Source organism: Pan troglodytes, chromosome 10, assembly GCF_028858775.2.
Source record: "Pan troglodytes isolate AG18354 chromosome 10, NHGRI_mPanTro3-v2.0_pri, whole genome shotgun sequence".
Taxonomy (NCBI): domain Eukaryota; kingdom Metazoa; phylum Chordata; class Mammalia; order Primates; family Hominidae; genus Pan; species Pan troglodytes.
This window is the reverse complement of record NC_072408.2, coordinates 8,844,342-8,855,702: the sequence shown is the minus strand read 5'-3', so window position 1 is coordinate 8,855,702 and position 11,361 is coordinate 8,844,342. Positions and strand designations below refer to the sequence as shown.

Sequence of the window (11,361 nt, the reverse complement as noted above, 5' to 3'; positions counted from 1 at the left end):
AATCTGCATGGCTCAACTAAGGAAAAAATTCAGTGCTGCCCCCAGGGAAAGCCCAAGAGGAAATGTATTGAAATAGTGATAAGGAGCAAGTAATTTTTTCTAACATTGATGACCGTCATAAAAAGCCAAAGTCTGACAAGGAGACATGACTAGCAACCGCAATGGCTGGACAGACCAAAAAGAATTTATGAGGAAGAAAACCAAAATGAATCATTTTCCAAATCCAGAGATAAAGAGAAAAAAGAAGAACTTTGATGATTAGGTATAGCCAAAATGTCCAGTCAAAAAAAATAAGCATTCCTTCAGGGAAAAGCTGCTGCCACTATGAGATACACTTAAAAAAAAAAAATAGAAAAATAAAAAGAGAAAAAGTAACATCCAAGCCAGCCTTCCATTCCCAAAATAAATTGTCATTAATCTGAAAATTAGTAAATCAAGAATGTTTACATTAGAAAGTCCAAAAGCACTATATCCTGAAAACCACCAAAAAAGGTGAAATGACTGCTGAATGACGGGTTTCGTCATTTTTTTTTTTTTTGAGATGGAGTTTTGCTCCTGTTGCCCAGGCTGGAGCGCAGTGGTGCAATCTCGGTTCACTGCAACCTCCACCTCCCAGTTTCAAGCGATTCTCCTGCCTCAGCCTCCTGAGTAGTTGGGATTACAGGCGTGTGCCACCATACCCAGATAATTTTTTTTTTATATATATTTTTGGTAGAGATGGGGTTTCATTCATGTTGGCCAGGCTGGTCCTAAACTCCTGACCTCAGGTGATCCACCTGCCTTGGCCTCCCAAAGTGCAAGGATTACAGGCGTTAGCCACCGCCCTCAGCCCACTTTTTTTTTTTTTTTTTTTTAAGAGACAAGAGTCATGCTGTGTTGCCCAGACTGGTCAGAGTCATGCTGTGTTGCCCAGACTGGTCTCAAACTCCTAGCCTCAAGCAATCCTCCCACCTCAACCTCCCAAGTAGCTGGAACTACAGGCACAAGCCACCACTGGGCTTGATCCCATTTTTGTAAAAAATAACTCTCGGCCAAGTGCAGTGGCTCATGCCTGTAACCCTAACACTTTGGGAGGCTAAGGTGGGAGGATCGCTTGAGCCCGGGAGGTCGAGGCTGCAGAGCCATGACGGCACCAGTGCACTCCAGCCTGAGATACAGAGTGAGATCTTAAAAAAAAAAAAAAAAAAAAAAAACTGCAACACAAAGAATAAGCCCTATGTAAACTATAGACCAATAAATAACAACATATTGATATGGGCTCATCAAATGCAATAAATGTGCCAAATTAATGCAAGATGTTTGCAATAGGAGAAACGAGGGAAGGGAAGGGAATATGGAAACTTTCTGTGCTATCGGCTCAAATTTCTGTACATCTAAAGCTGCTAAAAAAAGTGTAATTTTTTAATTCTGAATATGCAGACAAATCTGCAAATAATTACTTGTATATGCACACAAAGAGAGGTGAAAAGACCTATATCAAACTGTTGCCCATGGTTACCTACAAAGGATGAAACTGGAAACTAGCGCATGAGAAGGAATTTTTTTACATTATACAGTTGGCCCTCCATATCCATGGGCTCTTATGTCTGTGGATTCAACCAAGCTTGGATCCAAAAAGTTTAATATAGCATCTGTATTTGAAACATGCAGACTTTTTTTTCTTGTCTTTATTCCCTAAACAATACAGTATAACAACTATTTACATAGCATTTATATTGTATTAGGTATTGTAAGTAATCTAGAAATGATATAAAGTATTTGGGAGGATATGCACAGGTTATATGCAAATACTATGCCATTTATATCAGAGATTTGAGCATCTGTGCATCTTGATATTCACCAAAGGTCCTAGAAGCAGTCCCTACAGACACCAAGGGATGACAGTATATCTCTGGACTATCTAAACTTTCTACACTGAGCAATAATGTAAGTAGAGGCTCTGTAGCATATTGTTAAGAATTTGGGTTTCTCAAATCAGACTGCATGAAATCAAATCCTAGCTCCACCATTTGCTAGCTGATAAACTTCCAACAGTTACTTAATTTTTCTCCTTGCCTTAGTTTCATCACCTGTAAAACAGAAATCATAGTATACACTCACAGAGCTGCCACAGCATTAAATAATTTCATACACGTAAAGTAGTGGAAATTGTCTAGTACATAGTAAGTGCTCAATAAATGTTAACCAGCATCTTCATTACCAAGCATTTATTATTCCTGGATTTTCTTTTTAAATCTTGACTGGTAAGACTAATCATGAAAACCCGGTTCATAAGCCCCTTTCTAGAAAGACCTCCAATGCAGAAAATACAAAAGCAATCAAAATCCAAATACAAATAATGAAATACTTCTTTAAAAAGCAGATTACAGGGCTGGGCACAGTTGCTCACACCTGTAATCCCAGCACTTTGAGGGGTGAGGCAGGTGGATCACATGATGAGTTTGAGACCAGCCTGGCCAACATGGTGAAACCCCGTCTCTACTAAAAATACAAAAAAAAAAATTGGCCGGGCTTGGTGGCGCACACCTGTAATCCCAGCTACTAGGGAGGCTAAGGCAGGAGAATCGCTTGAACCCAGGAGGCGGAGGTTGCAGTGAGCCAAGATCGTGCCATTGCACTCCAGCCTGGGCAACAAGAACGAAACTCCGTCTCAAAAAACAAAATGAACAAAAAAAAAAGCAGATTACAAACCAACATTTATCAATTTGAATTCATTTATATAAAAAATAATCACCAACAGATTCTATAATCACACAAAAAAAGCCCCAAGTGGTGTACTTGTAAATAACTTTTACTTTCTCCTTTACAATTTTCTGACTCATTTAAATTTTCAACATTGACTATGCATCATTTTTAATGGAGCTCGGCAAACTTTTTATATTAAGGTCCACATAGCAAATAAATACAAGGTGTTACAGGCCATATGGCTCTCTGGCACAACTACTCAACTCTGCTGCCGTACCCCAAAAGAAACTACAGACAATACCTAAACGACTGCATACGGCTATGTTCTAATAAAAACTTTTTTCTTCCTCTTTTTTTAAGACGGAGTTTCGCTCTTGTTGCCCAGACTGGAGTGCAATGGTGCAATCTTGGCTCACTGCAACCTCTACCTCCCGGGTTTAAACGATTCTCCTGCCTCAGCCTCCCGGGCAGCTGGGATAACAAGAGTGCGCCACCACACCCGGCTAATTTTTGTAGTTTTAATAGGGACGGGGTTTCACCATGTTGGCCAAGCTGGTCTCAAACTCCTGATCTCAGGTTATCTGCCCGCCTCGACCTCCGAAAGTGCTGGGATTACCGGCGTGAGCGATCGCACCAGGCCTAATCAAATCTTTATTTACAAAAAGAGGCAACTGGCAGGACTTGGCCTGCAGGCTTTAAAATCTGTCAATCCCTGAAATAAAGAATAAAACAAAATTATTTTCATTTTAGGAAACAAAATGTGATTTATACTAAAAAAAAAAGTGCACCAGCTAAATTGATACTATTGATAGAAAAAACCATTTATTTATAAATTCATACAAGGAGGCTAGGGATAGAAAAAAAAAACAAACTCTCTTTTAGGCTCTGGAAATCCTACTCCCATTCCTAGTGTCAAGTGAAAAGAGGAAATCTGCTAAGCAGACCAAAGTCTAGATAGGAACGTATACTGGAGGGCAGACAGTTACAATCAGAAGTTAAAAGAAATATGCCTTTCACATTTAATTTGCAATTTTTTCAAATTTTATAATTCACCAACAAGCAGCTGCCACATGTGTGGAAATCTTTACTGATGAAATAATTTTAGTTGCAGATCATCACAATCAACACTCTGACAACAAATTTATCAGAACGGATGAAAACATCTAGGAATTACCTAAGAGTCGTTTAAGGAGACATAAGGGTGGCCTTTGATAAGAGGTCACTTCAAACTTTCAGAACTGACAAGACGTATAACCTCCCCCCAAAAAATAATGCTATGGGTAGATGGATGCTTTTTTCTGAAGGAATTTTTAGCATTTCATTTGGAAAAGTTTTGTGATCAAATAATGCTAAATGTTATGACAGCTTTCTTGGCGTTTAAAGGGATTCTCTGGGTGAGGGGAAGGGGTGATTAAAAAAAAAAAAGTCTGCTTTTGGAACAGAAATGGGGGACAATAACCAAGGCTCAGAAACCCAGAGTCAAAAAATTAAAAGAACATCTTATTTTTAAAAAAAAGTCACAACCTGCAATGAAGTCACCGTACCCCCATAAAATCCCAACTGTGCATTTAAATCTTTCTACCAAAATTCACTTTTGGACCGTCTTATGAAGTTGTCAAAATTTCAGAGGCAAACGCTTAAATCAAGATCAAAAGCCAGGAGGAAAAAAGAGCTAACAGTTTCCAACCCAAACTCTCTCCGAGCCCCCTAAAAACTGATTTATAACCCTGTTATCGGTAATTTTAAAAGAAGCGAACACTGACGGACGGGGGCTTGGGAAAACAGGACTCAAGGTACCAAGCAGGCTGCCTGACGCGCCACCTGAAAAAGGTGAGGGAACTCTTCCCCACCCCAGTCACTGTGAAAGTAGCGCTAAGAGAGCCCATCCCAAGCCTCCACCAAACAAATTCCTAGAAGTGATAAAAACAGACAAGAGACGAAGAGGGGCGGGCAGATCCTCTCCGCGGGCAGGGAGCTGGAGCAACTGCACCCGAAGGTGAGCAGAGGGCAGCAGGCTCCGACCCTCCGCCGCGAAAGGCGAGGCGAGGGGAACAGTGGGCGCCGGACTCCTCCGACAGCGGTCGCGAGGAGGGCGGCTCCAGGTCCCCACACGGCCGACCCTCAGGCCAAGGCGCGCCGGGCGGCAGGTCAGAGTTAGGAATCAAGTTGCGGGCCGGGCCGAGAGCGCGCTCTCCCGCCCGCGCCAGGGACATTCGCCCCCTCAGCTCTCACCTCACCCCGACCCCAAGCTCTCCCTCTGCGCCCAGGAAACGGCGCCCACACTCCGAGACCCTCACCCGGAGCCCGTCGCCGCCTCACCGCGTGTCTCGGACTTCTTGGGAGCCACCGCTGAGGGGAGGGGGGAGGAGGGGGGAACGGAGGAGGGAGGGGGCCAAGCCCGGTGTAGCCGCCGCCGCTGCCGCCGCCGCGATGCCGCTTCTGGAATCGCGCTCGCGCCGCCGCGACAGCTACCGCCGCCGCCGCGTCTCCCCGCCCCCACGACCGCACGTCGCCGTGACGCGCATCGCACGAGGCGGTTCGAGCCAATAAGACCACACGCCGTGCGCAGCCGCGCTGTCCTAAACCGGAAGCCGCCCCTCTGACCGCTCTAGAACCTGGGTGCATCGTGGGAGCTGTGGTTCGGCCAGGAACTTAGCGAAAACTATACTGGGCGTTGAGGGCCCGAGGAGCGTGCGCTCCTTAGGCGCTCACACAACTCCTCGGAGTTTTTTCTCCCACCGAAAAAGGAAGCAATTTGGAGCTGAGGAGGAGGGGGCCGCCCCGGCTCGCGGATGCTTTTCGCAGTCTCTATGGATACTGGCTACACACTTTGGGCAAGAGCCAGAATTTGAGGATTTAGGCTGGATCGTGTGTCTCTGCCAAGGGCTGATAGGATGCTGAGCGTCGTCTGTGAAGACTGCGGAAAGAAATCCAAAAGCATTAGCCCAGTTTTGCCCAGAGCAATAGTGTTTGCCTTTTATTACCTTATTAAAGATTATGATGTGTGCTCTACCACTTCTATTTTTTTAAAACCAGTCACTCTTAAAATACATATAATTCAGAGCGATTTTTAAAATGATGTTAATGTAATGGTATATCAGAACCTACTTAAGCACTAAATACCCGCGTCCATTTACCCAGAATGAGTAAGTAATTTTCTACAAGTCAGCTTTACGTTGAGTTCTAACTTCTTAGAAGCCAAGAACAGATTTGGTTACATACTTATTCTATAAGAAAAGTGAATGTAAGAGTTAGTCTGCATAGAAAAATAGTTCTTTACATTCAGTAGGAGGGGGAATTTATCACATTCTTAAGGCGTAAATGCCTTAACTATCAAAATTCTTGTTATTGACTAAAGGAAATCCATACCATTTAGGGAAAGTCTGTGCCCACGGCTTACTGTCCTTCCCTTTGGACCACAGCAAGAGATAACAAAGGGTGCGGGGAAAAGCTGACAGGTCTTGAGGGAGCTGGAGTCGGATATATGACGAAAAAAACAAAAATACAGAAGTCTTCATTATGGAAATGTAAGTTTTAAAAAGTAAAGCTACTAAAATCACAAAGAACATGATTAAGATGGCAATAATACAGAACTAAGGCCCACTCATTTAAGCTTGAAAGAGATAAAACTAGTAGAAATTAAAATTAGGAAATAAATGTTAAAGGAACTAATTTCCTCCAAGGAGTGGTTTACATTGAAAATATAATTTTTTTAAGTTTACATAATTTGTGAAAGACATAATAATAATGACTTCTATGTTCCCAGGTAAAGATGTAAAGCTTTTGAGGTTGAAATCAAGGAAGACAATTGTACACCTCCTCAGCACATCAGAAACAATACAGGCATTTCTGGGTTGCGAATTTGACCAGTTATACCAACTCACATAGAACTGAGATAAGAAGTATAAGATTCTTAGGCTTAATAAAGAGTCTACTAAAGGTGACAGAACTAGAGCGAAAAAGATAATTTTCTTAAAAAGAGATTCTTCAAAGATCTCCAATCTTTCCTGCATCCCTTTCTCTTAAAGACTGGTTTCCAGGCCAAGCGTGGTGGCTCACACCTGTAATCCCAGCACTTTGGGAGGCCGAGATGGGCAGATCACTTGAGGTCAGGAGTTCAAAACCAGCCTGGCCAACATGGCAAAACCCCATCTCTACAAAAATACAAAAAATTAGCCAAGCATGGTCGCGCGTGCCTGTAATCCCAGGTACTCTGGAGGCTGAGGCAGGAGAATCAAATCACTTGAACCTGAGAGGCAGAGGTTGCAGTGAGCTGAGACCGTGCCACTGCACTCCAGCCTGTGTGACAGAGCAAGACTCTGTCTCAAAAAAAAAAAAAAAAGATTCTGGTTTGACAAAACAAAGGGCTTTAAGAAGCTACCTCTGGAACAGTTCACCGTGTGCTGAACCAGATGAAAGACAGACTTAACATTTCCCTAAAGTTTCACACCTTGTTCTCGGTAACCTTGATCCCATTCACATATCACTACTGCCAGTTCCTGATGCTTATATAGTGATGAAACAAACCACATCATTTCCTCAAAATACCCACACCTCCTTAGCTATTGAGGATGTTGCCACTGTCCCTGACCTGAGCACCTGAGGAACATTCCCCTGATCCCCACATCCATAAGGCTGGCTTCACCCTTAACCCTTATCTAAATGTCACCATTAAATATTCCAAAGCAGAATTTTCAGGCCCTCTCCCTGACCATACTTCAGTTACTAAACTTTATATATTGTCTTCTGATTAGCTGTCCAAAAAACAAGAAAAATTCAGTAAAATTCTCTATCCTCCAGCATCAGCTGCGTATCTTAGAATTTCTGTTCTCTCCATTCTTGGGGTATCACACTACTCCACAGGAGGGTAGAGCCCCTTATCTTCTGCAGCACCAAAAAAAGATTCCCTTCCACCCCTATCCCACATGCCAGTCACCAGTGACCCAACAGTACCCTGTGGCTCAACTAGTCTGATGTAGTCATCTCTGCAATTATCAGATGTTATTGAAAAGGATGGCGCATCACTAGGTGAGTCACATTCATAATCCAGTTGTGGCTCCAGTGACACTATAGTATATTGCTGACATGATGGACAGAGTTAAACTCCATTGTGATATCCAAGGCAATAGCCAATGAGATTCGCATATGTATCTAAGGCATGGTAGTGCGCACCTGTAGTCCCAGCTACTCCAGAGGCCAAGGCTGGAGGATCACTGGGCTCAGGAGTTCCAGGCTGCAGTGAGCTATGATGGCACCACTGCACTCCAGCCTGGGCAACAGAGTGAGACCCCCATCTCTAAAAAAAAAAAAAAAAAAAAAAAAAAAGAATATGTAATTAAAGCTAAAAGCAAATGAACGTTCAGCTTTAAATTTTTTTTTTTTTCATAAAAAGAGAGTCTCACTATGTTGCCCAGGCTGGTCTCAAACTCCTGGGCTCAAGCAATCCTCCTACCTCCCAAAGTGTTGGGATTATAGGTGTGAGCCATTGTACCGAGCCAACTTTCAAATTCTGAAAGAAAAAATACCCTAGATCCCAGTGCAAATTTAAACTTGAGTTTGAAACTGGTTTGTATTGCTTCTCTTATAGAGAAAAGACAAGCTATCATTTTTCTTATCAGAATCATATCTATTTTTAAGAAGGAAAAAAGACAAATTACTTCACCAGTGAAAACCAGAATTAGAGTGTTCTTTCAGAGACCTGTGTCTGTGAGTTTAAAAAAAAAAAATTACAAAGGGAAATTAACAGCTTCATTATTACAAAATACTTAATTCTAGCTTAAACTCTTCTTTTCAGCTCCAATATTTATCAACTTTCAAAATATAAACATTAGAACTGAGGAGGAAATCTGGACAACATAGAAGATACACCATAAAAAAGATAAATCAAAAGAAAGGGCAAGGAATGTCGTCACATCAGTCCCTCTGGTTGTCTCATATAGTGTCCATAGAACAGTGAAATCCAGCCAGCTATTTAGGATTCAGTGGTGTTAGATGCTTTGCAAATAGTCTAGTAATCTATTTGAGAAAATTAGAGGGAAATACATAAATATCTGTATTCCATCTTAATTGCGATTAAACGAATCACTGATATCAAATTGTTATGTTGTTTAAAACTACATTAATCAGGGCCAGGCGCTGTGGCTCACGCCTGTAATCCCAGCACTTTGGGAGGCCGAGGCGGGCGGATCACGAGTTCAGGAGATCGAGACCATCCTGGCTAAAACGGTGAAACCCCATCTCTACTAAAAATACAAAAAAATTAGCCAGGCGTGGTGGCGGGCGCCTGTAGTCCCAGCTACTCGGGAGGCTGAGACAGAATGGCGTGAACCCGGGAGGCAGAGCTTGCAGTGAGCAGAGATCGCGCCACTGCACTCCAGCCTGGGCGACAGAGCGAGACTCTGTCTCAAAAAAACAACAATAACAACAACAACAACAAAACCTTCATTAATCTTGGATTTGAAAATTTATAAACAGTGCATTTTGGAAATTTAGAGAAACATCATGACACACTAAATTCCAATTTGTGCCAAGTTGTAGTCATGTTTAAAACTGAAGAGACGCCGGGTGCGGTGGCTCACGCCTGTAATCCCAGCACTTTGGGAGGCCGAGACAGGCGGATCACGAGGTCAGGAGATCGAGACCACCCTGGCTAACACAGTGAAACCCCGTCTCTACTAAAAATACAAAAAATTATCCGGGCACGGTGGCAGGCGCCTGTAGTCCCAGCTACTCGGGAGGCTGAGGCAGGAGAATGGGGTGAACCCGGGAGGCGGAGCTTGCAGTGAGCCGAGATGGCGCCACTGCACTCCAGCCTGGGCGGCAGAGTGAGACTCCGTCTCCAAAAAAAAAAAAAAAAAAAAAAAAAAAAAAAAAAAAAAAACACTGAAGAGAAAGACCAGTATAAACATTCCAATAATTACATAAATTACATTCGCAGCACCTCAAACGCAGGTTAGATAACATAGTCCTGCAGATTGAACTTAAGATAGAACATCATTACTGGCTGTGCTGCTGACAAAGGCATTGTTTATCTATGGCTTATGCATTAGCTCTTGTTAAGCTTTGATACCTTCATCAATAAAATGAAGATGTCGGTGAATACATGTTTTAGATGGACAGAAAGGATAAATACAACTTTAGGAATGTACTTGCCGGTGGGAAGGGGTGAAGAATAAGCCTGGGAGCTATGGAGAGATCATCTTTATCTGTAATATTTCATTTCTTCTATATGAAAAAGATGAAGCAAGTAACAAAACATTTAACATTTATGAATCCTAGGTGGTATGTACATGGACATATATTAGAGGCTTCTCTGAACTTTTTTAGTAGTTGAGAAAAACAACTTTATTGAAGTATATTTTATATAAAATGCACCCTCTTTTTAAGTGTACAGTTCAAATGAGGTTTGAAAAATGTATACTCCCGTGGAAGCATAACCTCAGTCAAAATATACAACATCTCCAACACCCCCCACAATCCCCCCGTGCCTATTTGGAGTCAGTATTTCCTCTCCCAAGCCTGGATCCAAGCAACCACTGATATTCTTTCTGCCACTATAGAATGCTTTTGCCTCTTCTAGAATTTCCCATTAATGGAATCGTGTGATATGTACTCTTTTGTTCTGTCGACTTTCTCTCAGCATGGGGTTTTTGAGTTTCATTCATGCTATTGCATTCATCATAGTTCGTCACTTTCTGTTGCTAGGTAGTATTCCATTTGTTTATCCATTCACCTATTGATGAATGTTTGGGTAATTTCTTGTTTTTGTTGTTGTTGTTGTTTTGTGAGACAGGGTCTCACTCTGTCACCCAGGATGGAGCACAGTGATGCAGTCGTACCTCACTGCAGCCTTGATCTCCTGAGCACAAACAATCCTCCTATATCAGCCTCCCAAGTAGCAGGGACTACAGGCATGTGCCACCATGCCTCGCTAATTTTATTATTTTTTGTAAAGACAGGGTCTTGCTAAATTGCCCAGGCTGTCCTCAAACTCTTGGCCTCAAGCGATCCTCCCATGTTGGCCTCCGAAAGTGCTGGGATTACAAATGTAAGCCACTGTGCCCAACGTCTAGTCCCTGATTGTTATAAATAAAGCTATTGTGAACATTTATGTACAAATCTTTAGAGGACATGTGTTTTCATTTACTTTTGATAAGAGGGGTGAATTAGCAAAATCATTTAAGTTTATGTTTAACTTTATGAGAAACTGCCAAATTGTTTCCCCATTTTACACCCTCGCCAGCAATATATGAGATTTCCAGTTATTCCACATCCTTGCTAACCCTTAGTATTGTCAAATTTTTTATTTTAGCTATTCTAGTGGGTATGTCAGTGTTATCTCATTGTGGTTTTAATTTGCCTTTTTCTGATTGTTAATGATGTTGAGACTTTTCATGTGTTTATTGGCCTTTCTTATATTTTCTTTTGTGATGTGTCTGTTCAAACTTTTTACCTATTTTTTAAAATGGGGTTGTTTTCCCTCTTATTATTGAGCCGTAAGTGTTCTTTTTTTTTTTTTTTTTTTTTTGAGACAGAGTCTCACTTTTTCACCCAAGCTGGAGTGCAGTGGCGCAATCTCTACTCACCGCAACCTCCGCTTCCTGGGTTCAGGCAATTCTTATACCTCAGCCTCCCAAATAGCTGGAATCGCAGGTGTGTGCCACCACACCAGGCTAA

General features: G+C 42.2%; 1 protein-coding gene across 10 annotated transcripts in view; it reads right to left on the bottom strand.

The window, feature by feature from the left end:
* ADIPOR2 (adiponectin receptor 2) overlaps positions 1 to 11,361 on the bottom strand; it is a 121,586-nt gene that overhangs the window by 95,285 nt on the left and 14,940 nt on the right. For 2 of the 10 annotated variants that reach the window (XM_016922723.4, XM_009424601.5), the window contains exon 1: positions 4,983 to 5,210. The exons of 1 other annotated variant lie outside the window; for it this stretch is intronic. The gene's annotated coding sequence lies outside the window, so the exon portion shown is untranslated. Of the gene's footprint in view, positions 1 to 4,917; positions 5,211 to 11,361 lie in introns of those variants that run through there. 7 more of the 10 variants (XM_054662987.2, XM_508922.8, XM_063786227.1 and 4 more) reach the window with 7 other exon arrangements.